The 23,064-nt window shown below is 40.2% G+C and overlaps 1 pseudogene; it reads right to left on the reverse strand.

Annotated features, from left to right (window-relative positions):
* Positions 1-6,040: 6,040 nt before the first annotated feature.
* Positions 6,041-21,958, reverse strand: LOC134623846 (desmocollin 2-like protein; annotated as a pseudogene).
* Positions 21,959-23,064: the final 1,106 nt, after the last annotated feature.

Below are 23,064 nucleotides of genomic sequence, written 5' to 3' on the forward strand. Positions count from 1 at the left end.
GGTGGAAAGGTTATGAGGCTTAGCTGATGAAGTGAGGGGTGAAACAAAGTGCAAGCAGAAGTTGACACACACATACACCCACATACACACACATTGTAGGTAGACTCATTTAGTTAGGTGAAAGTTTAATCATGTTTTGCTTGCAACTGCAAAATTGTGCATGCGTAAGTGACAGGTTGTGCAGAAAGTGGGCCTGATGTTCCAGAAGATAAGCCTGGGCAGGATGGTGACAGGAAGACACCTGGGGTCGAGCCGAAGACAATGTTCTTTTAAAACTGTGTTAAAAGTCATTGTGGTTTTGAGTTGACGTATACTGTATTATTTGCCTAGCAACAGGAAGGAGGTGGGCTGTACTATTTCCTCCTATAAAGCCTTTGACTTCTCGATGTAAGGCAGTTCAATGCTGAATCTGAACAGTATTGGCTCCGCATATGTGTATTCATTAAAATGCCGTCTAATTGCACCCGGCCGGATCAGTGGTGGTTATTTTGGTCTTCCTCCTCAATTCCTGAACCTAACAGGTGGAACGAAATTATGTACACATAGTCCCGGAGTGAAAAGAAACAAAAATAATGACGAAAAAGATTTTTTTAAGTAATAAATAAATTTTGTTTGTTTTGTTTTTTGAGCAAACAGAAATGACAAGTAATAAAACAATACAATAAATAATACTATAACTAGAGTGCAACAACCTGAGAGAATGAAGCTGTTTCTCAGTCTGGTGGTTTTGCATTTAATGCTCTTCAGCCTCCTGCCTGAGGGGAGCGGGACAAAGAGTGTGTGTGCTGGGTGAGTGGGGTCCTTCATGATACAGGTGGCCCTCTTCCTGCATCTGGAGGTGGGTATGTATGTGACTGTTGGGAGGCTGCCTCCGTCCACCAACCTAGTAGAGCCTCTGGTGAGCTTTCCTGATTAGGCTGGAAGTGTTGTTTTTCCAGGTGAGGTTGCTATCCAGGTACGTAACCAGGTACTTGTAGCTGGGTACTACTTTGACTACAGATCCTCCGACGTGCAAGGGGTGTGTGTGTCTTCCCCTCCTGAAGTCCACAATCACCTCCTTTGTCTTCTTCTCTTTTAAGCAGAGATTGTTTTGCTTGCACCAGTCCTCCAAGAGTTCCACCTCCTTCCTGTAGCCGGTGTCATCATTGTTTGTGATGCAACCAACCACAGCTGTGTCGTATGCAAACTTTACAATATGACAGCCTGGATGGTGAGCAGTCATATGTAAGCAGGTTAACAGCAGGGGACTTGGCACAGAGCCCTGAGGGGAGTCAGTGCTGAGGACTCTGGAAGATGAGGAGACATTTTGGATCCTCACAGTCAGGAAGTCCAGGACCCAGTTACAAAGAGAGGAGCTCAGTCCCAGGGTTAGTAATTTGTCAACAAGTGTCTGCGGGATAATTGTATTTAAAGCAGGTTAGGGTCCTCAAAGTGGGAGTAGAAGTGGTTGAGAGTCTCAGGCAGAGAAGGGTCCTGGGGCATTGTACGTCCCTGGTTTTGTAGTCAGTGTTGCACTTGATACCCCTCCACATACTGCGTGGGTCCTGGGAAGAAAGATGACCCTGAATCTTCCGTGGGTATGTGGCTTTGGCTCTCTTTACACCTGCAGTCAGTTCTCTCCTAGCCCCCCTGAGTCTCTGTGCATCACCAGACCTGAAGGTGGTGTCCCTGGCTTCAGCAGGGCACGGACTCCTGCATTCAGCCAGGGTTTCTGGTTTGGATAGCACATCACAGACTTGGTGGTGGTAATATCCCCCACACACTTACTAATGTAGCCTAGGACAGCAGATGTATACTCCTCCAAATCCAGTTTCTCCTTATACACTGCAGCATCCCTGAAGACCTGCCAGTCTGTGCATTCAAAGCAGTCCTGCAGTACAGAGTCTGCGACACAACAAGTCTCAAACAGATTCTCAAACACAGCAAGGTTGTGTTTGATTCCAGAGTTTGGTCCTTTACCTGGCAGCAGTAATAAAACAGGTCACAATATGAAGTTCAGAAAATAAACTGTGACCCATTTGGACAGCTCTTTGGCAGCTTTTTGTCATGGTCTGGGTGAGTCTGAGTAACTTTCCACAGCATCAGCTCTCCTCCTCTGGGTGGAGCCCTTCTTGCCCCTCCCTGTTCCTTAGCTGCGGGTAATTATTCCGGCAGTATTTAGGAGCAGCGCACACAATGAGTCTTTGCCAGATTGTCTGCTAACCTGAGTTAGTTCACAGTCTCATGTTTCTGTGTATCTCTGAGTGTGTGTTACTTATCTCTCTCTTTCTGTCTGCTAGTCGACCCCTGGACTCGTCATCCAAACCCTGCCATAGCCACGCTTCTGGATTCTGCTCAGCTGCTGCTTAATCCTTTTCAGGCAAACTGTCATTCACACCTGCCTGCCTCCCTGCGCACCTGTAAAGGACTCAGTACTTGCCCGGACCTCGCCTCACCTCCACCTCCAGCTTATCCCGCCTGTGAACACGTAAGCCATCTCAGTTTATAAAACTGGGAAACTCTCACAACTCCCTGGACCGTTCTGATTATCCTCTCGTTCGTTTCAGTGCCCCTGGTCTGCCACAGTTTCCACCTGCCCCACTCCAGCCCTCAGCAGTTTTGTGACCTGACAGTGTCATGCTTCACCTAAGCCCAGCACTTCACAGACACCACGCTTGTGCACAAAATTAAATCTTGTTTTTATCTTGAGCATCTAAGTTAGGAATTCTTGTAAATAAAATTTTTGTTTTTGCAAATAATTTCAAGCCTCCGGTCTTTTGGTTCTGCGCATGAGTCCTTTTCACTCCTTCAACGGTGGCTGGCAGTCACTAGGTTATTGTGAACTGGCGAGTTTTGAGTTTAGACTTAAAAAGAGAGATGGAAGTGATATTTCCTATATCAGGAGGAAGGGAATTCCAAAGTCGAGAAGCAGAAAGCCCTGCACCCCATGGTGGCTAAACGAGGGGAAGTGATGGAAAAAGAAATAGAGGAAGAGGATCTGAGACACTGAGAAGTAATGGTGATCTGAACCAGATCAGCGAGGTATGAAGGGATGATGAATAGCATTAAATGTATACAAAAGTATCTTGAAGTTGATGCGATATTTGACTGGAAGCCAATAAAGCCTCTTCAGTACAGGGGTGACGTGGTGAATTGAAGGGGTCCTGGTGATAATACGGGCAGCAGAGTTCTGGACACGTTGAAGTTTAGAGATGGAAGATAAAAGAAGAGATTTGCAGTAATTGATCCAAAGGTGACCATGGCAACCATGTGATCGGAAAGTCTTTGAAGAAATGATTCAAGCCATACCTTGGATATCAAATGAGCCCTATGCACTAACAGTCCTACCCAGGTAGTAGGCAATAGTTTGGGTTTACTCTAAAAGAAAATTCATACTAAAGGATGGGGAAAGTTTAATTTGCTTATATTGGCACTCAGTTAAGGGAGCACCAATTTAAGTATTTTCATTTCAGTTTCTTATTTTATTGTATTTTTTTTAAAAAAAGCACTATTACTGTGCAAAATTTGTTTACTGCAATTGTAAGTGTTTAGGAGTTTTACTGAGACAAATTGGTCCTTAATTTTTCACTTCCAAGCCATCCCCTTGAGTTAATCCTGAATCAAAACCTTCTGAACCGAGCTTCAATGTCTGGGGCCTCTATTTGAATTGATAATGTACTGGTCCTGAGTAAAGGCACTACACAGCCAAGACTTTTAATCTGTTGATTGACGTTGCAAAAGCACTTTCTCTATTTTTTTTTTTTTTTTTGTTTCCAGACAAAAGTTTGATCCCTTATTGCGGTTTCTCTGAACACCATTTTCCACATGAGCTCTCATAGATGTACTGATTCATGTTAATGTACAGAAAAATGACATTTTCTACTTTTAAATAGTGAAACTTCATAGTCTGGGTTGAAAGGCTTGGCTTTCAGTAGTTTGAGTTTGAATAGTCAATAGTTTGAGTCTTAAATGTGTGTAACAAGCTGTCAGGTGACAAGCAAGGAGTTAACACACAAAGTTTACTTAAATATAAAATAATGTATTACATGCACATGGAGGACCATGGGGGAATCCACAGCCAGTGAAACAATTAAATAGCATAGGATCATATATTGTACACAAGCAGAGGCCATACTAGCAGAGGTCAGAGAGGGTCTTGACATAAAGAAAAGATCTGTAACTGGTTGTGATGGTGGGCTTGGAGTGGTTAGTGATGGTTAAAATGCCAGTTGGGGTCTTTCTGTGTTGACTTCCTCAGGTGTTCATCTTCGGCCCACATATCACACGTATGCATGTTAGGTTAACTGGTGATTCTAAATTACATATGTATGTGGTGGAAGTGTGCAGTCAAAAGGACTTTGACTACAAAGCATAATCCATTTACTCTAAGCAACAAGTGGCCTTTCAGAAGATCACTGCAGGTTCCACTCCTGTCAGCTAACTGGAAGCTGAATGTCACGGTGCTGGGCCATGAGGCCCAGGGTTTAAGTTCTGATGCATATTTTTGTATCTAGTTGTTTTCTAGTTTGTAGTTTAGCCCTTGGTTTTTTAGTCCCTTTTGTCATCTCTCCCTGGTCCGTGTGTCTACCTGTCATGTTTCATGTCTCTGTGTTTCCTGTTTTATTTTGAAAGAGTCTGGTGTTCTTTGTTCATTGTAGTTAGTGTTACTCTCCCCTGTATTGTCATTATGTTTCATTCTAGTCAGCTGTGTTCTCATGTGTCTTCACTTCCCCTGATCACGTCAGTGTATTTAAGCCCAGTGTGTCTTTGTGTCAGTGTCACGTCGTCTGTTAACATTCCTGTCATTCTAGCTACCCATCCTGAGTCATAGTTTTTCAGTCTCTGTTCTGGTCATGGTCAGAGTAATCTGCTCCTGTCATGTTCTCATAGCCTTTCATGTACCAGTCCAGAAGACTGTCCTTTGCTTTTTCATGTCGTGCTCATAGCTCTTAGTTACAGTCCAAGTCAGAGTCTTAGTTTTTCTTAGTCTTTGGTTGTTTCCCAGTTTAGGCCCTTTGTTTAGGTCATTGCCATAGTTTATGTTTGGTTCCTTTTGCTTTACTGTTTTCCTCCTAATAAGGGCTCACTTTAAGTTCAGTAAACTTTTTGCTTCCTTCGTCTGTGTCCGCACCTGGGTCCTCCAAACACCCTCCTCACGGTCAGCCCTCGCGGGCTGTGACACTGAGATTACAAATCTCACCGACTCACAAAAAATGCACGGGAGTAGAATGTTGCCTAGTCTAAATAATTATCAGTTCATGCTACAATAAAACACCTGAGATCAAATACATTGCTCTTTTTATAGGTTTTAGGTTTCAATGGCAGTTTGCTTGATAAGAGCTGTCAGGTGTCATGTTCAAGTTTGACCTCGTGGTGGCAGTGTTGTCTCTCTGTTTTTCTTAACATCAAAACAAATCATGAATGTGAGTCATAAAATCCATAATATTTCATACAATTTTTTTTTTTATTTTCACGTTACAACTCAATTCAGCATGAAAGCTGCATGAAAATGTAATGTCGTGTTTTTGATTAAACAGAAAAAAATCAACTAAATACGATTCTTTGCTGTAGTTTTGTGAAGTCTGCTATTACGATTTTATTAGAAAGATATATCCTAGATATTCTATTCTCTTTGTAGTGAAAATCATTAAAATTCAAAAACATTACTGGAGCAAAAAACGTCAGTTCAGCCAATATGAACCAGATCTCCTAGACATTCTCTTATTTTAGATACATTGGACTGTCACATATCTTAATTATTATGGCAATAGTATTCTTTTTAATTACTTTGAATTTTTGCAATTCTGAATCAAAGAGGAAGTTTTTTTCTTGTTGATTTATTTGTTTTTTTAAACCATTACAGATCACCCAAATCATAAGAATTAAAAGACGTTACTAGATCCATTTTGTCCAAAGTTAAGGCTGGAACACAGAGCAGACTATTTGAGTATTTGATGTTATTACACAAAAACCCAATGTCTGCCTCTGTTCAATGATAACATTGAGAAGTGGAACAGCAGCAGGAGACTCACAGACCAGCTGGAAAAAGCTGTGAATGATTTCAAACACGCTGGAGTTCAACTGGAGGCTGGTATGGATCCTGTTGTTGATGAAGTTGTCTGTAGATGAGAAAACCAACGACAGCAGCAACAAGAAGCACAGCAGAAACTGACAGACCAACAATCAGTCCAACAGAGCCATCCTCCTTCCCTCCATCCTCTGTGTCTCCTCCTGCAGGTGAGAAACAGGTGTGAGGTGTCAGCTGTCAGGTAGGTGATGAGTGAAGAACAGAACAGAATCCATTTCCTCTTCAAACTGCTGTCAGACATTATCTACTGCACTCTGATCACATCACTCAGACCAGCTGCTTTCTACAAAGTCTCATCAACAACATCTTTAGAAACAAACATCAACAACCAGGAAGCAGCTTCACCTCTGATCACACACACACTCAACTCTACTCACTCACCTGGAGGATCAACAACACTCAGGTTTATGATGCAAATGGGCTCAGTCTTCAAGTGGGAAGTCCGTCCATGTTTTTGTCTTTTCCTGAACACATGACACTCGTATGTTCCAGTGTCATTAATCGTCACATCCTTCAGAATCAAAGACACGTCTCCATCCTTCATCTGTCTGTCCTGCAGATCCACCCGGTTCTTAAAAGATGGATGCTGCTCTTCTGGTTCGAACTGTTCATCTCGGTACAACAGGACATGTTGTGTATTAGAGTCAGCTCTGCTCCACTCAACAACTATGATGCTGTTATTTGAAGCTCGACATGTCAGAGTGACATCCTGTCCAGACTCAGCTGCGATGTTTTTTGGGTCTGAAAAAAGAGACAACACCGAGCAGTTTTTCTCTATTATCACAAATCATTTATTTTTAATTCTGACTCATTTGGGAGGCTTTTTTTAAACAAATGAGATAGTTGATGTCATTGAGAGTGCCAATGGTGAGGCGAGGAGGTGCCAGGGCTCCTGAGCTTGAAGTAAGTAGAAAGAGGAGAAAATGTAAATTGGACATTGTCTGTCCTCATCAGGGCAAATGCTACCAATGCATTGCAGTGCAAAGGTACCCCGACCTCCACGCATCAGCAAATCTGCCTATAATCTAGTCCTGTTGACAGTGAAGTATTCTCTTCTTGTTAAAGGACAACCTGCAGTTACATTTTTTTTAATTATGTGCAAGAATTTTTGTTTGTTAGTTAGGTCGAACATTTTTTAAAAAGCCAAAAATTTTGTACTTTGACAGCACCGGCTGAGAGTTTTGAAGCATGCTCAATCATCCAGGTAAGTAAATCCCAAAAGGTTGATTCTGTTCATCTCAAAATGCTACGTCCAGATTAACAGAACAGAACCATCTTCACATCAGTGCCAGCAAAATGAAGGAGCTGGTGATTGACTTCAGCAAGAAGCCACCCCCTACTACACCAGTGAACATCCAGGGCTTGATACGGTGGAAGAGTACAAATACCTGGGTGTTGGGGCGATCGTGGCTCAAGAGTTGGCAGTTCGTCTTGTAATCGGAAGGTTGCCGGTTCGAGCCCCGGCTTGGACAGTCTCGGTCGTTGTGTCCTTGGGCAAGACACTTCACCCATTGCCTACTGGTGGTGGTCAGAGGGCCTGGTGGCGCCAGTGTCCGGCAGCCTCGCCTCTGTCAGTGCGCCCCAGGGTGGCTGTGGCTACAACGTAGCTTGCCATCACCAGTGTGTGAATGTGTGTGTGAATGGGTGAATGACTGGATATGTAAAGCGCTTTGGGATCCTTAGGGACTAGTAAAGCGCTATATAAATACAGGCCATTTACCATTTCACCCCAATAACAAACTGGTCTAGAAGCACACATACACTTTACAAAAAGTGTCTAAGTCGTCTCGATCTGCTACGGCTGAGATACTTTGGGGTGAACAGGACTTTCCTAAGGACATTTTAGGACACTGTGGTGGCATCTGCTATTTTCTATGCTGTGGTCTGTTGGAGTGGTGGAATGGCAGAGAGGGACAGGAGGAAACTCAACAAACTGGTCAGAAGGGCCAGCTCTGTCCTGGACTGTTTGCTGAAGTCCATCGAGCAGGTTGGGGAGGAGAGGATGTTGTCTAAGCTAACATCCATCATGGGCGCAACTCCCAGCACTGAGCAGCTCGATCAGCAGGAGACTTTTACACCCACAGTGTAGGAAGAAGCGCTACCACAGGTCATTCTTACCAGCAGCTGTCAGACTCTGTAACACAGTTTAACATTGTTTTGGTCATCTTACTCACCAGCTTGTTTGTTTACTGTAAATTTTGGTTTTTATAGTTTAATATATAGATTTTATACATATTTGCGAACACTTTTTAAAAAATTTTGCTTTACATATTCTGTACAGTGTTACCTGTATATACAAACTTTGGTTGCTTATGTTTATAGGACCACCCGTGTCTCCCTTTTAAATTTTGTTTTCCTTTACTTTAAAGGCTCTTTTTTTCTATTCTATTCTATTCTTTTGGGGCACAGGCTGAGAGGTAACTGGGATTCCCCCCTGGGTCCCTCAGAGGTTTAATGCAGAGCTTTCTATGACACTATCTACGAAAAAATACAATTGTTATTTTACATGCAACTGCACAGGTTAAATTGATACTGTGAAGAAAAAGCTTTGTAGCTGTATACTGACCCCTGAAACTACATCACACTGACACAGACATCTTTGTCTCTGTGGTAAAAGCTCCACTGCTGATCAACCACACTGATGCTACTAGACCTCATGATGCCTTCACACACACTTAATATGAAATATGAAAATAATATTTTGGCAAGTGATGTGTAAACGAGGCAGAAATGGTTTATTTTTCTTCATAAGAACATGCTTCAGTTTATAAATCTCACCTGCAGTGACAAATGTGAAGACGCCGACAAACAGCAAAGCCAACGCAGTTACAGCAGATTTTTTCATGTTGTCCAGGTCTCCTGATCCAACACGTTGATTGTCATAAATGTCAGGTTCGTAATATCTATGATAGAATAACAGAAAATGAGTTTCAAATCTGACTACATGAGATTCAATTTAAGGAATAAATAAAGCTGAACTATTTGTCTGTAATATAGTGGCTTAAACCTAACACTTCTGTATCTCTTAAAGAAGTCACATTAGAGTGATGTTTGGTAGGATGGACCATAGGAGGATCAGAACGTGTGTCATCTTTAAAGAGCAGGACAGGTGCAGTTCTCGAATGATCTCCACAGAACAACACAAACATAACCTTTGGCTACAATTATCAGCCAAAGAACTTCAACATGACGTCACTGTATAAAATGTATATAGTACTATGGAGGAGGCAGCATTTAGCTGTAGCCTCCATAAAACCACAGCTCTTCTGGAGAACTTTGTCCACCTTTGATTGTCTTTAAGTTGTGTTGGAGCCACAGAGAGCAAAACCTTCTTCTTTGTGGAGAACCAGTGAGGCTGTTTGGACTTTCCTATGAAACATCAGTGCAGGAGTCTCTCAGTACATCTGCTTACAGTGAGGACAAAGAAGCAGCAGAAACAGAGAAAACATACGTGACTGTAATCAGAGTACAGGAGAGTAACTGAGTACATTTCCTGTTTGTGACTGATGTGATTTTCTTTTTTAGATTGTGTCAGATAAAGTCTGATAGCTTTTGGTACCCTGGGGTGCACTGACAGAGGCGAGTGAAAGGTTTGTACCCCAAACCTATTCGCTGGAACGTTCAAGACAATTCAGTTACAGAGCAAAAAGCATTGAACACCAAGTAGAGCTCTTTAATTCAATTCAATTCAATTCAATTTTATTTATATAGCGCCAAATCACAACAAAAGTCGCCTCAAGGCGCTTTATATTGTACAGTAGATAGCACAATAATTTAAAATTATTAAATTATTGTGCTCACTTTATGATTCACATATACGAGGGAGACCAACTGGACAAACGCCGTTCCTTCACTTGACCCCAGTTGTTCTCGTCCGCTCCCGCATAACACTGATCTTTTGTTGAGGTCACATGATTAAAACAGATATAGACGACATGACATTGATTATAAAACTCTAAGCATATATGAGTAGATATTTCTAAGCACATATCACAATCGACAACACAAATCTAACAGCAAGGCTGCTGGACACTGGCGCCACCGGGTGCTCTCACCACCACCAGTAGGTAATGGGTGAAGTGTCTTGCCCAAGGACCCAACAACCGTCCAAGCCAGGGCTCAAACTGGCAACCTTCCGATTACAAGGTGAACTTCCAACTCCTGGGCCACGATCGCGCCAGATGATAAAACGCAAATTCATTTCTTATGATGTGTTTTCATAGATGAAACCAGCCAACAGTAAATCAAATGCTTCACACTAACTACACATGACATTCATCTTTAACCGGTAAAGTGAAGCTTTAATCCTGCTTCAGATGGATTAACATTAAAGATCTGTTAATCCACTCAAGCTCACAGACTTCAGTCAACCTGTCGGATTAGCTAAAAGACTGAAAGACATAATTTTAAAGACTTACTGTTGTTCTGTAGGATCTCTGAAAATTATCCAGGGACAGGTTAACTAAACTGTGTAAGGTTAATTTATCCTGTTGCCTTTTAATCGGTTCAAATGATTGATTTCAAGTAAAAAGTTAAATAAAAGTCAAAGGTTTAAAAACTAAAAACCAAAAAGATGAAATACATTAAGTTAAAAATCTAAAACTAAAGATACCTCTGTACCAAACAGCCACCAATAAGTAAATGCACCTGCATTTCCTTGTTAACCTGGTTTACAAGAAAAAACTTTGACCTGCTTTAGGCTACGCAGGTCTCTGCATCCTGTAAAAACTGGCTCAGCAGTGACTAATAATAATAATAATAATAATAAATTTTATTTACAGGTGCCTTGAAAGACACTGAAGGTCACCTTAAATAAGTAGAACAAAATAGAAACGTAAAAATAAAAGAATGCAAGTTAGAAAGCATAAAAGTTAACCAAGGTAAAAAGAAAAAAAACAAAAGGCTATGATCATGATGACGGGTATGCAATTTTTAAAACATGGGTTTTAAGGCGTGATTTAAAAGTTAAGAAAGAGTTTGTAGATCTGGTGGAAGTGGACTACGTTCTAATCCGCCAAAACTTGAACCAGCTTGTTAAATGAAGTGCAACAGCATAGTTGGCTCATATGTTTCATTCGCTCTTTTGCCATAGAGCCGGTTTTAAAACTAAACAAAGCTACATGAAAGTTGCTAATTAGCAGCGGCAAGCCTGCGCTGCGAGAACCTGCAAGGAGGAGGAGGATGGCAGCAAAAAGGAAGAACCTGGATATAAGAAAGCATTTTTCAAAGAAACCTGTAAGTCACTTAAAGTCAAGTTCACTCATGAAATGTGTCTGTCATAATAACGTTACAAGCTATGCTAGGACATACATCTCAACCTCCAGGTTCTTCCGGGAGAATCCCAAATTTCAGTGCGCCTCCCTATCTGACGTCTCAAGGTTGGCAAGTATGTGCTAGGCTTTGGCCCACATCAGTCTAAAATTGTATGTAACCATGAATGACGTGTTGCCATGTCCACCAAGAGAGACTGGACAGTACAAATCGTTAGCTTCATAGCATAAGTGCCTAAGTGCCTAACACAAAAACATGACTTAGGCAATTATGCTATGAAGCTAACGAAATGTAAAACAAATATACCAGCAGTTTGTCTCAGTTAATGAGAGGAGCAGGCATGTGTTTGGCTGCTTCACATAGTGGACATTGAGTTGTTGTGTGGGACACCAGTAGTCAATTTCTGTTGCTGTAACAGTAGTTCATGTTTAGAATATAAAATCCCAGCTCACTGACTAGATTGGGGCAATAATGTGCCTAAAATGTTGCATCATTTTGCTGAGAGATCTTTTACTTTGTGGTTATTTTAGATGAGTAGTTTTATAGACAAAAAGGACACTGTCTCAGCTGAACTATGGATTTGCACACAAATACATATACACTGATAAGCAGTCACTTATCCCCCCTCCACATGCACACGCACGAAACACGTACACTGATACGCCCTCACTATCACCCTACCTCACCCTACCCCGGATCCAATGCTTACCTCCCATCTGATGTGGACACCGGATCAGCTGGAGGCGCAATCGAAGATTGCAGCGGACCCAGATCAGCTGTACACACTGGAATACTCTCCTATGTTGGTTGTTGATATCTGTGCATTGCTGTATTATCATTTTCTGTCACACATTCCAATGTTATTTTTCCCTTGCTACCTAGCCTGTTTGTGTATTGTACGGTTGGCAAGGTCTGTCATCTCGGTTGTGGGCAACTGCAACTGACAAATAAAGGCTATCTCAGCTCATCTTATCTCATCTAAGAGATGTTGGTGTACTATAACTGAAGTAATGTTGTGAAGTCCTTAAAGTCATATTCTTTTATTGCCATGACTGTATTTGAAGCTATTTTTATTTTGAAAGCTGATTTATATGGAATATGGCTGAAGTAAACGAAAGCCTAAAATACTTAGTCATTTGTTTAATAGTAAATTAACATGATATAATTCACATATAAAACTATGAATTGTAATTTTAAATGGTTTAAAAGCATGTAGAATAGCATATGTAGGCAAGTATATTTCTTTTATTTATCTTTAGGTTTTTTTTTTTTTTTTTTTTTAATCAAGGATATCATAATGAAGCACTTGTTTTATTTTGTAGATTCGAGCTGCTCTTTGTATTTTTGGCCACCAGATGTCACCAGACAGGACTGTGTTTTAAAGCTTCGAGTAATGAACCGTTTTTAGAAACGAGGTTGAATGCTTCAGAAAGGTTCATTTGGCCATCACTATCATCTGCTATGAAACCTCAGGAGTAGCAGAAGACCAGCAGTGGTGACTCACAGTCACCACTGCTGGTCATTAAAAAGAATCCATGTGTGAGGCTTCACTTGCAAGAATGGGACGGTACAGCCAATTTTTATCCTATGTCAGGGAATCAGTAGTGACAGTCACAGTGTAAGAGCAGCAAACTGATGCCAGACTGATGTTTTCATCTGTGTCACCTTCACTATCCCTGCATGTTTGTAAAATCCATAAAAATAATAATCCAGTGTGGCGTCTATGCCAGTCTGGTTTACAAGATATAAAATTATTATCAATAAATAAACAGCCACCGAAACAAATATGAAGAAAAGTACTGCGTACTCAAAAATGAATTAAACAGATAATCACTTTTAATATTTAAATACCCACTAAGATAAATCAGTTACAAAATATATATTCATAGAAAATAAATGTTTCCATAATATCTGAAAGTACAACTACATGATGGTGTCCTGCTGATTAATGCCCCACTACATCAGTGACTTGTGAAAGCTTTGAATTGCAAAGATTGATAATAATAATAATAATAATAATAATAATAATAATAATAAAAATAAAAAAAATAAATAAAATGTATTTTTGAGGAAGTTCATTACATCTCATTCTGGTCATTATGTCTCAGCTACACTTCCTCTGATCCTCCTCTCAACTCTCTGTCCACACAAACAAAGAAATAAAAGAGTTGGTGTTGACACTTCTGTTTGATGCATTTCTGCAGCTCATTCATGATTCAGGCTGTGAAAGTTTATCTACTTAATGTCTGTGCATCATTGCTCGTTGCATCGTTTGTTCTTTGGCATCTTTCTGTTTATGTCTGTAAAAAACTACAAACTCTTTTAGAAACATGCTTTCTTTAAGTCATTGTCAAAGGTGCCAAAACTGACTGCTACTAAATGAATATGGAGAGAGACAGAACTTTATTGTTATTGGTCACCTGAAACCTAAATATGTAGTCAACAACTTTGATGTGCTCTAATAAGCAGCTTGTCATGTGAAAATCCTCCAGACACCTTCTGTACAGAGTGTAGAAATAACTGTCAAAATGATCAGGAAACTATATTCAGAGTCAGAGAGACAATTACTCAGCAAAAAAATCAGAACCATGAAACAGTTTCACAGTTAAAGGGTTTTCATGTTGAGATCAGATTCATTACTGCATTCCTGCACCGCCTTCAACTCACCAGCTTTCACTTCCTAACATTTAAGATCAGGTTTTCCTCAAACTTTAGTCCTTTTCCAGATTACCAATTTATTTTCTCAGATATTCCACTTCATATTATGCACTTTAAAATAACAGAGTTTAAACCTGTCAAATTTCCACAGAACAGAGAATTGATTTTTGTTACACTGATTTAAATCCAGTGTCACAACATGCCATCATCCACTAGAGGGCGCTCTAACATAAATAGATGTGGATCTGTGTGTTTTTTACCTCCAACAACAATTCTTTAATCTGCACCTCTTTCATGAGTCTCATTGTACTCGTACTAATTTAGACAGACAAGCTGCAAAGTTCCTGCATCTAACTTTTCATCTTACATGTAAATATGTGTAATGTCTTCACTTTTTCCCCACCCATTATTGCCTAAAGTGAATGTTCTGGAAAGAGGAAAATATCCAGTTAAAGTAAAAAATGCCAGACGTGTCAGACGACAGAGGAAAATGGCCAGAATGCAAAAGGCACTCAAACAACCAGAAGACCACACGAGTTTCACTCCTGTCAGCTAAGAACAGAAGACGGGAAATACATGTCCTGGTCTAATGAGTCTCTGATGATGATTTCTGCTTGTGACATGAACGTGAGTAAGGAACAGTGGTGAACCAGGGACTAATGCACGCAGGGAGTGAAGGGTGGTCTGTGTGGTTCCATCAAACAGAAAAGCGACTGTGGCTCAAATTGCCAAAGAGACTGATGCTGGTTCTGATAGAAAGGTGTCAAAATGCACGGTGCATCACATTTTCTGTGAGGAGGAGGCTAACAAATTTGAGGTGTTGACTTGGCCTTTAAATTCTTCAGATCTCAGCACACCTTCAGAAGTCCAGTGGATTCTATACCTCAGTGGGTCAGGGCTGTTTGTCAGTAATAACACCAGTGCACCAATTAGATCTGCAGAGGACTGAAGTAATTATAAGCCAAGGAGTTGAGAAGTTGGAACACTGCAAATATTGTATTATGTGCATGTGGGCTCCACCCTGTGAAACAATAGAGACAAAACCTGAACACAATAAACAACCATTTTGGATCTGACCTTTATATACAGTACAGCCATAAATGAGGACATTTGTTTTGTGTTTTTAATTACAGATATTGGACAAAAACTTAAACAAATAAACAGTAAGACTAAAAGTACAAACAGTACTGCTTTTAGTTGTATGGGTACATGTATGCTTATTGTATGTTTGCTGGGTATGCTGTTTAATAATCACGTTCCTTTAAATGTTAAAAAACCACAAGTAACTGCTACAGCAGCAAAAATTAAACACAACTCCTTAATGTTAATGTCTAATAACAACTTAACAATGCAAAATACATGTAGGGTCTAAACTGTCTTTTCATTGGGTTTTTCCTGTGCAGCCAGTTGTATTTAGTTCCAGGCAGTAACACGTTAGCGCTCCAGTTCTGCCCTCGTGCAGATTGTAACACGACTACTGTTGGAAATGTTTCAACAACCTGACTTACAGTGAGCTCAAACTGCACCCGTCTCACAGTCAGCGAGTTGAACTAAAACATGGTTACACACAATTTCTGTGCCATTTGGAAATTCTGCAGAAGTAAATCAACAATGCTAATTTTGAAATATTAGGTAATTGTTATTTTGTTTCATTATGCATTTGTTTTAATGAAAATTAATCCTCCAAAAATAAAGAACTTTTTCAGACATTGATTACTGAGGTACAAAGCTCCAAAAAATTGCATTTACATATTTCTTAGTGCAACCCACTTTCGCTTAAAAAACCCAAAAAACACAACATTAACAACAACGAAATAAAGCAACAAGGAGCAATAGCAGATACACACCTGCACCACCTGATTGTTCTTTTTTTACATTGTTACCCCGGTAACAAGCCAAGCATTCAGACCGTGACCTCTGAGTCAGCTACAGAGCCACGTCCCCTGAATACTGCCCATCCTCTTCTGTTCCCGTTTGGAAGACACAGGTAGTTTATTATTACCTGTTATTACTCCCAAGCCTGGATAATAGGAGGAAGCATACAACACTTTCAAAGATGCTCAGGACATGACTGATGGTCATATATTACACATCGAGCAAACAGATCACCAACAAGACAGAGAAATAATATATTTTACAAAAACTTGTTACTCATTAAATTTACATTTATTTAACTGCAGAAAAAGAAAGTTCTATTTTATTTTTGACTTTTTATGCAAAAGTCTGCCACAAGACATTTGAATGTATCAAAAACTAATAAATAATATGTTTGTCCAAATCATGAACAATCAGTATCCCACAGTTTTTTATGTTTGAAAACCTAAATATTTTTCTTGTAAAACAAAGGGGGGGCTAGCAAAAAAAGAAGTAAATGTGTGGGGTTTTTTCTTTTAGAAGAACTGGAAACTGAAACATTGGTTACACATTACTATCCTTACCATGCTGTCCTCTGGGGCCTCTGTGTTAGATTTGAGTGGGATCCTTCCAGTGTCTCCAGAGTCATTAAGCTGCAATTTCTCTCTCTTTTTTAGACAGAAAAATACAAGGAGCAGGACTGCAACAAAGAAGGCATATTCAAAATCAGAGCTCACAGAGTGCTTTTATGTGTGGTATACCTACACTATTGTATGTAGCATTGTTCACTTCCAAATATGCAATGTGCAAACTACAAGAGAACCCCCATCTAACCCTTACAACTTAATCACAGTGGGAGACTCACAGAGCAGTAGGAGGAGGACCACGGGACACAGTATAGTCATAATTCCCAGTAGTCCGAAGGACACAGACCTGCAGGAAAAGGTGAATCAGTCATTTTCAAATCGTCCAGGAAGCAACCACAACCCATCTTACCCTGCATCCATATGTAAAAAGTGTCACCTGGCAGTTTGTTGCTCTCTGCCAGATGATTGGCTGAAGAGCTGTGAACAGGTAGTGGGTGTGTGGGGTGAAGTCAGCGCTCTTCTGTGGAAAAAACAGAGGTGATTTTATTCACTCGGTGGGAGTAGGTATACTGTCGGTAAGAGACTTTTGCCATTTTGTTTGGATCATTTGTTATTGTAGGTGCCCATTTTTAATCTGTGTCGATGGACTTTTTTAGTGTGACCACGAGTTTTAATAGAAGAATTGATCAAGCCCTAGATCGACTGCGTGCAGGGAAACTGATCAATATTGTAGGTATATTGAGTGTTTTTTTAGCTTTGTGATTTTGATTGGTTTCATAAAATTAATATTTTATTGGGTAATATTTTAATCAAAAATGTTGTTTGTGTTTTTCATCGGTGCTGTCTTTGCTCTCCTTATTTCGTTCTTTTGATTGATTTGTAATTTTGTTTTGGTTAGTCCGTCCAGCGGTAAAGACGGTTATATATTGGGAGTGAGTCGTGTAAGGGCGGACTAACCTCCTTCTTTGTTTTTTGTTTATTTGTTTGTGCCACTTCCCTTTATATCCCAGATTACAGGTCATGCATAGTGTTGCTTCCCAGCTGTGCTGAGACCCAAATTGTTTGCAGTGCGTGCCACAGATAAATTGATTGCAGTGTCGCTAAACGGGGTGTAACGGTTTGCAGTGTTGTGTTATTTTTCGTACCATTTGTGTGGTAAGTCTCATGCGCAGCTGAGATATCAGCAGGATATTTCCAGTCCTGTCTGGAAATAACTGGGAATTTGTTGTCTAATTAATGTAATAAATGAATTATCAATTTATTTCTTTGCCCCGTTTACTCATCCCTTGTCCTCGGTTGCACATAGATGGACTAGCCATCGGGCATAGGTCGATGTTGATTTTTTTGTTTTTATGGGCCGATGGTTTATTTTTATTTATTGTATTTTCTTTTTCTTTTTTTTTGGATATTGGTATAATCAAGGAAAAGTGGTGAATTCTCCAAATGCTGGCCGATTTGTAAAAATAACTGTGTTTGGTGGTGACTATGGCGGAGCTTCCACAGAGCCCAGCAGGTGGACAAGGGAAGGGGAGGCAGGAGGAGGAGAGACCCGAGGCGGCCGCTGGTCTGAGTGTCAGGTGAACTGAACTTCAGGTAAGAAGTTGTGACCTGCAGTCTATCTGGGTCAGATATAAACCAAGTTTAGGTGGAGTTTATTTTCGTTGTGCTGAGTTTTTACAGTTGGTTACAATAACTCGTACGGCGTACTAGCTAGCATGACGGAGTTTCTATACAGCTGGGCTGATATGATGTTACTGATAGTGAACTTTATTTTATTTTAAAGGTTAGTTATTAGAGTTGCCAACTGACCCGTAAAAAACGGAATTGTCCCGCATTCAAAATATTATGCGTTTCGTATTGAGCTGAAAAGGAACACAGTTTGTCCTGTACTTCAGCTAGGATGAAAAAAAGACACAAAGCTGGAGTTATTCTGCGTCTTTACGCTGCACAGCTGTTTCTTCTTCTCTCCCCCTCCCTCTCCTGTTGCTACTTCAATCATGAAATTGATCAATGATCAGCTGATTGGCTTTTCTCTCTTGTTTGTTTATCTCCCACCTAGCACTAGATAGAGGAAACCGGTGGATGTCGCTAAACAACAGCAGCACTTTTAAGCTCGATCAGCTCTTGTTAGAATTTATTTAATATTAATTTCTAGTATCAGCTGATGTTTGCTGATGTTTGTTTGCAGGATCCTTTTTTACGTAGCTGACAGCTGGTAACTGTGCAGGGTCGGATCTAGCAAAGTTTTGCCAGGGGGCCAGGTGGGGCATTAACATGGAAAGGGGGGCACAAAGAAATACCTTTCTTTCTTATTCTCATTTAAAATGTCTAGCTTCTATAGAGATTGAAAATGTGACGTAATTTCCGGGGTAAAACTGCAAAGAAATGTAGGTACGAGTGGTAAGCAGTACTAGTGCACCCAGGCTTTCACATGAAAACAGTCACACAGCAATAAAAAGAAAAACAATGGAGCTGTTGTATTACTAACTGCAATAGCCGGTCACATGACAGCCACGGGAAGCCGACAGGTAAAAAGAATGGTTTTTATCGGATTACGTCGTGGAAGAGAAATTGTTCAAGCCATGTTTCCGAAGTAACAAAGATCCGGCGGATGGCCTGGATTGCAGCAATTCGAAGACCAAATATAACATCTCAGAACACTCCAGCTCACATGTTAGTCTGCTCCAACAATTTCCACAAAAATAAGTCTTCTGTTTTAGTTATTACATAATTTATCATAACATAATTGTTAATGTAGGTTACAAATAAGTCTTATACTGATTTGAATTGAATTCATTGTGCTATGCTGCTTTGTTCACGGTGGCTTTGCGGGCTAATGTTTGTGTTTTGTAGGAAAACCAGCCTACAAAATGCTGGAATGCGATCCAGACTGGGCACCTTCTATCAACCTGGGTCATACCGAGTTTAAAGTTTAAAGCTGCGACCACAGCAAGATTTGATCGATTAAGAGAGAGATATAACAAAACAGCCACGAAAAGTCCTGCATATATGTGCCCAAGTGTTGTATTGAAGCAATCAAGTGTGATGAATAACTGTTTTCCAGTATGTTGTTTTGATATGGTTTTTACCGCAGAATTATTGATTGCCGGTGCTGGAAATGCTAGCGCACCCACATTGCAATGCGCGAAAATCACGTGGTCTGTTAATCTCTATTAAATAATTATCTGAATCTTACAACCAAAGTTTTTATCTGATGTAAAATGTATAGAAATCCTGCATTTATACCAACGAGACAGTTTGCATCACTGTCACAACAGCGTTTGTTCACAGGCTTTATGGCTTTTCCTATAATACCTGGTTGGAGGGTCTCGAGTCAAAATGCCCGGGCTGATCTTTTGTCCCAGTCCAGCCCTGACTGCATCCACTTTTTCGACAATGACATTCACAGGGATGGACTGCCACGTGGCACTGCTGCCATTCAGTGATTCTACATTTTGTGCAGTGATCTGAAGCTGGACATCGTTGGTCTTCTCATAATGTAATGGCTGGAAAGACATTTTAAAGTTTATGAATATAAATCAGTTTTATATAGGCTGATTTAGCATTACATGAGATCCATGCAAAATGCTTACACCAACATTACTAAATGATAATAATAAATTTAATAAGAAGCCAGTCTCACCTTTGAGATGTACAAAAGCCCTTCGTTTGTTTGGGGGTCAGAAACTATCCTGAAATTTCCATTTTCATTTCCTTTAGTAATGACAAACTTTGACATCCAGTTTGATGTGTTTATCAAATCTTTATCTTGAACAGGAATTCGAAGTAAAAGTTTTTCACTTTCATTTTCTTCCACAGTGACATTATACTACAAGAAAAAAGCATGGGGGTGTTCTTCATTTGTTGTTTATGTTAGTAAAAAAATAATGTTTTAATGAAATAAGTAGAAAAAGGACACCAAAATCAATGAAAATTACTTCAGTTATTCAGCTAAATTACATACTGACGGTTCTTTCAAACACTTACAGATGATGTCATGAAGGTTGGTGGATTGTCATTAATATCACTCAGAGCAATTGTTGCTGTTGATGTGGCAAACAGACTATTTGGTGCACCATTCATATCCTGGATTTTTACAGTCACCACATGGTTTTCTTTTAACTTAAAGAAAAAATGTTACAAAGTATTTTAAGAAAATATGTGTCATCCATTTCAATGCTATTTTCAATTACATAAAGTTCACAGGTATCAGTGATGCAGAGGCAGTGCTCACCTCTCTGTCTAGGGTTTTTGGTTGTTGTTGTGATGACACCTGTTTCTGGATGAATGGTAAACATGTCTGATCCAGATATGAGTGTATATTTAATCTCCGCATGGTCGGTGTAAATATCGTCTCTGTCAGTTGCACTCACCACTCCCACCACAGTCCCTGTATTGTAACCCATAATCATTTAGAGCAACTGCACTGAAAGTCAAATACAACAGAATCATCTATTACTGTATTTAGTCTCTCTCACCTGCACTACAGTGCTCAGGAACTGTAAACTGTAAAGTACCTACGAACTCCGGAGCATTGTCATTGACATCATCTACAATTACTGTCAGGGGAAAATACCCGAGCTCCACATTAGTATGCTTGTCAAAAGCACACAATCCAAACTATAGAGGGAAAAAAACCACACATTTGACTAGGTTAATGCACACATGTATAGAAAGCAGAGGCAGGAACATAACAAGACTCCATATGTGAACTGTGCCAGTTCCAGGTTTGAATGAAAAAAGAAATAAACAAAAGTGCTCAGTAGAGGATCCAATATTGTGTAACTATTTGAATGATTGATAAATCACTCCTTAAGACTGATGGCTGAACATTATTGGAACTCTTTACAAATCTTCTAAATCAGTGTTATCTTCACACTCACATCATATTCTGGGAACTCCTCACGATCCACTGCTTTGAGCAAGAACAGATACCCCGTGTCTCTGTCCAGACTGAACACTCCAGTTGCATACGTACCGACTCCTTCTCCTTCAATAGTATAGTACACATCACGGTATTCTGCAGCGTCTGCCACTATCTACATCGCAAACCAAATAAGATCATACATACTAAGGAAGAGAAAACCAAAAAAAGGATTCAGTTATTCTTAAATTCTTTATCATGAAGCAGTCTGCTGTGGGTTCTTTCAGCTCACAGTGTCATGAAATAGATTAAAAGTGTACGCAGTTTACAATCCTACATGCTGTAGCTCGGATTATCAAATCTTTTGGGGAGACAATATGTATTGACAATAAATATTTTTATAGCGTAGCGATTTTTAATGATATGAATTATACATTCAATTTACCCTTGCAAGCTTTTTTGGAAATTTCCCTTCATAATTCTCCACTATATTCAATGTCGGACGGCTCCGTCTTTTAGAGCGGTTCAGGAAGCCTCGGCCTCGTTGCTGTGACATTCCAAAAAGTTCGGATATGTTAGAAAAAAAAAATGCACTGTTCCTTCTGATCTCTACAAAAGACTCACAATATGCAGTTGCCTTACATGTCTGTTTGGCATCGTATTGCGGACAAGGTGAACTTCCATCTTACTTTCCCGTCCACTATTGTCCTTAGCACACACAGAAAATGTCCGTCCTCTTTCTCCCACTAAGACATACGTTAAAGCTACGACTTCCCCGTTAGATTTTATTTTGAAACTCGGGTCCTTCACAGTTAACCGCGTTGATTTTGCATCACAGCCGATGGTTTCAACTGAAAAGCGAGAAAGGAAAGTTAAAAAGAGCCATAAAACACAAGACGGTCAGGCTACCATACTTTCTCAAGGAAAAGAAATGTAAAAAAAACAAGTAAGCAGAGCAGCACCTTTTGCTACATGCTGTCCAGGTCGAAATCTTCCAGGTGAATTTACGTAGAGAGATCTCTGGAGAAAGCACGACTCCACACAGGACAGGATCTGGAGGTGAAAGTGAGTTTCAAACTGACTTGTCACGTTTAAATGTTTTAATGCTTCTGGGCATTAAAATGTTGGCTATGGCAATGAGGAATGACAGAAGTGACAGAAATGAAACACATATTGGTGATGCAGGAGTGCTGTAAAACCAAACTACAAGCAGTTACCTGGGTTAGGCAGATGGTGAATATTAAAAATTTCCACATCTTTAGAAAAAAAAAATAAGACTGATTTTTCCTGCATCCAAGTGTGGAGAGTCCAGTTAGTGTTTAACAGAGTAATAGATGACAAATGTGTCTCGTCTACTCCAGAGCTTTGTCTCCTGTCTGTTCCTACTCCTCTATTAATGCAAAAAGGCAGGTGTTTCTCAGATGGCTCTAACTGTCGCTGTTGGGTGAGTCAGCAGACACACCTTTGATGATACAGCCAAGTGTGAAGTGAAGTGCCTTTAGGCCAGGGTAGGGAACGTTAATCCTCGAGAGCCGGTGTCCTGCAGGTTTTAGATCTCACCCTGGGTCACCACACCTGAATCAAATGATTAGTTCATTACCAGGCCTCTGGAGAACTTCAAGACATGTTTAGGAGCTAATTTAGACATTTAAATCAGCTGTGTTTGATCAAGGACACATCTAAAACCTGCAGGACACCGGCTCTCGAGGCCTGGAGTTCCCTACCCCTGCTTCAGGCTGTGCTCTCTGTTGTCTGCTGAGAAA

Source organism: Pelmatolapia mariae, linkage group LG3_W (genome assembly GCF_036321145.2).
Source record: "Pelmatolapia mariae isolate MD_Pm_ZW linkage group LG3_W, Pm_UMD_F_2, whole genome shotgun sequence".
Lineage (NCBI taxonomy): Eukaryota > Metazoa > Chordata > Actinopteri > Cichliformes > Cichlidae > Pelmatolapia > Pelmatolapia mariae.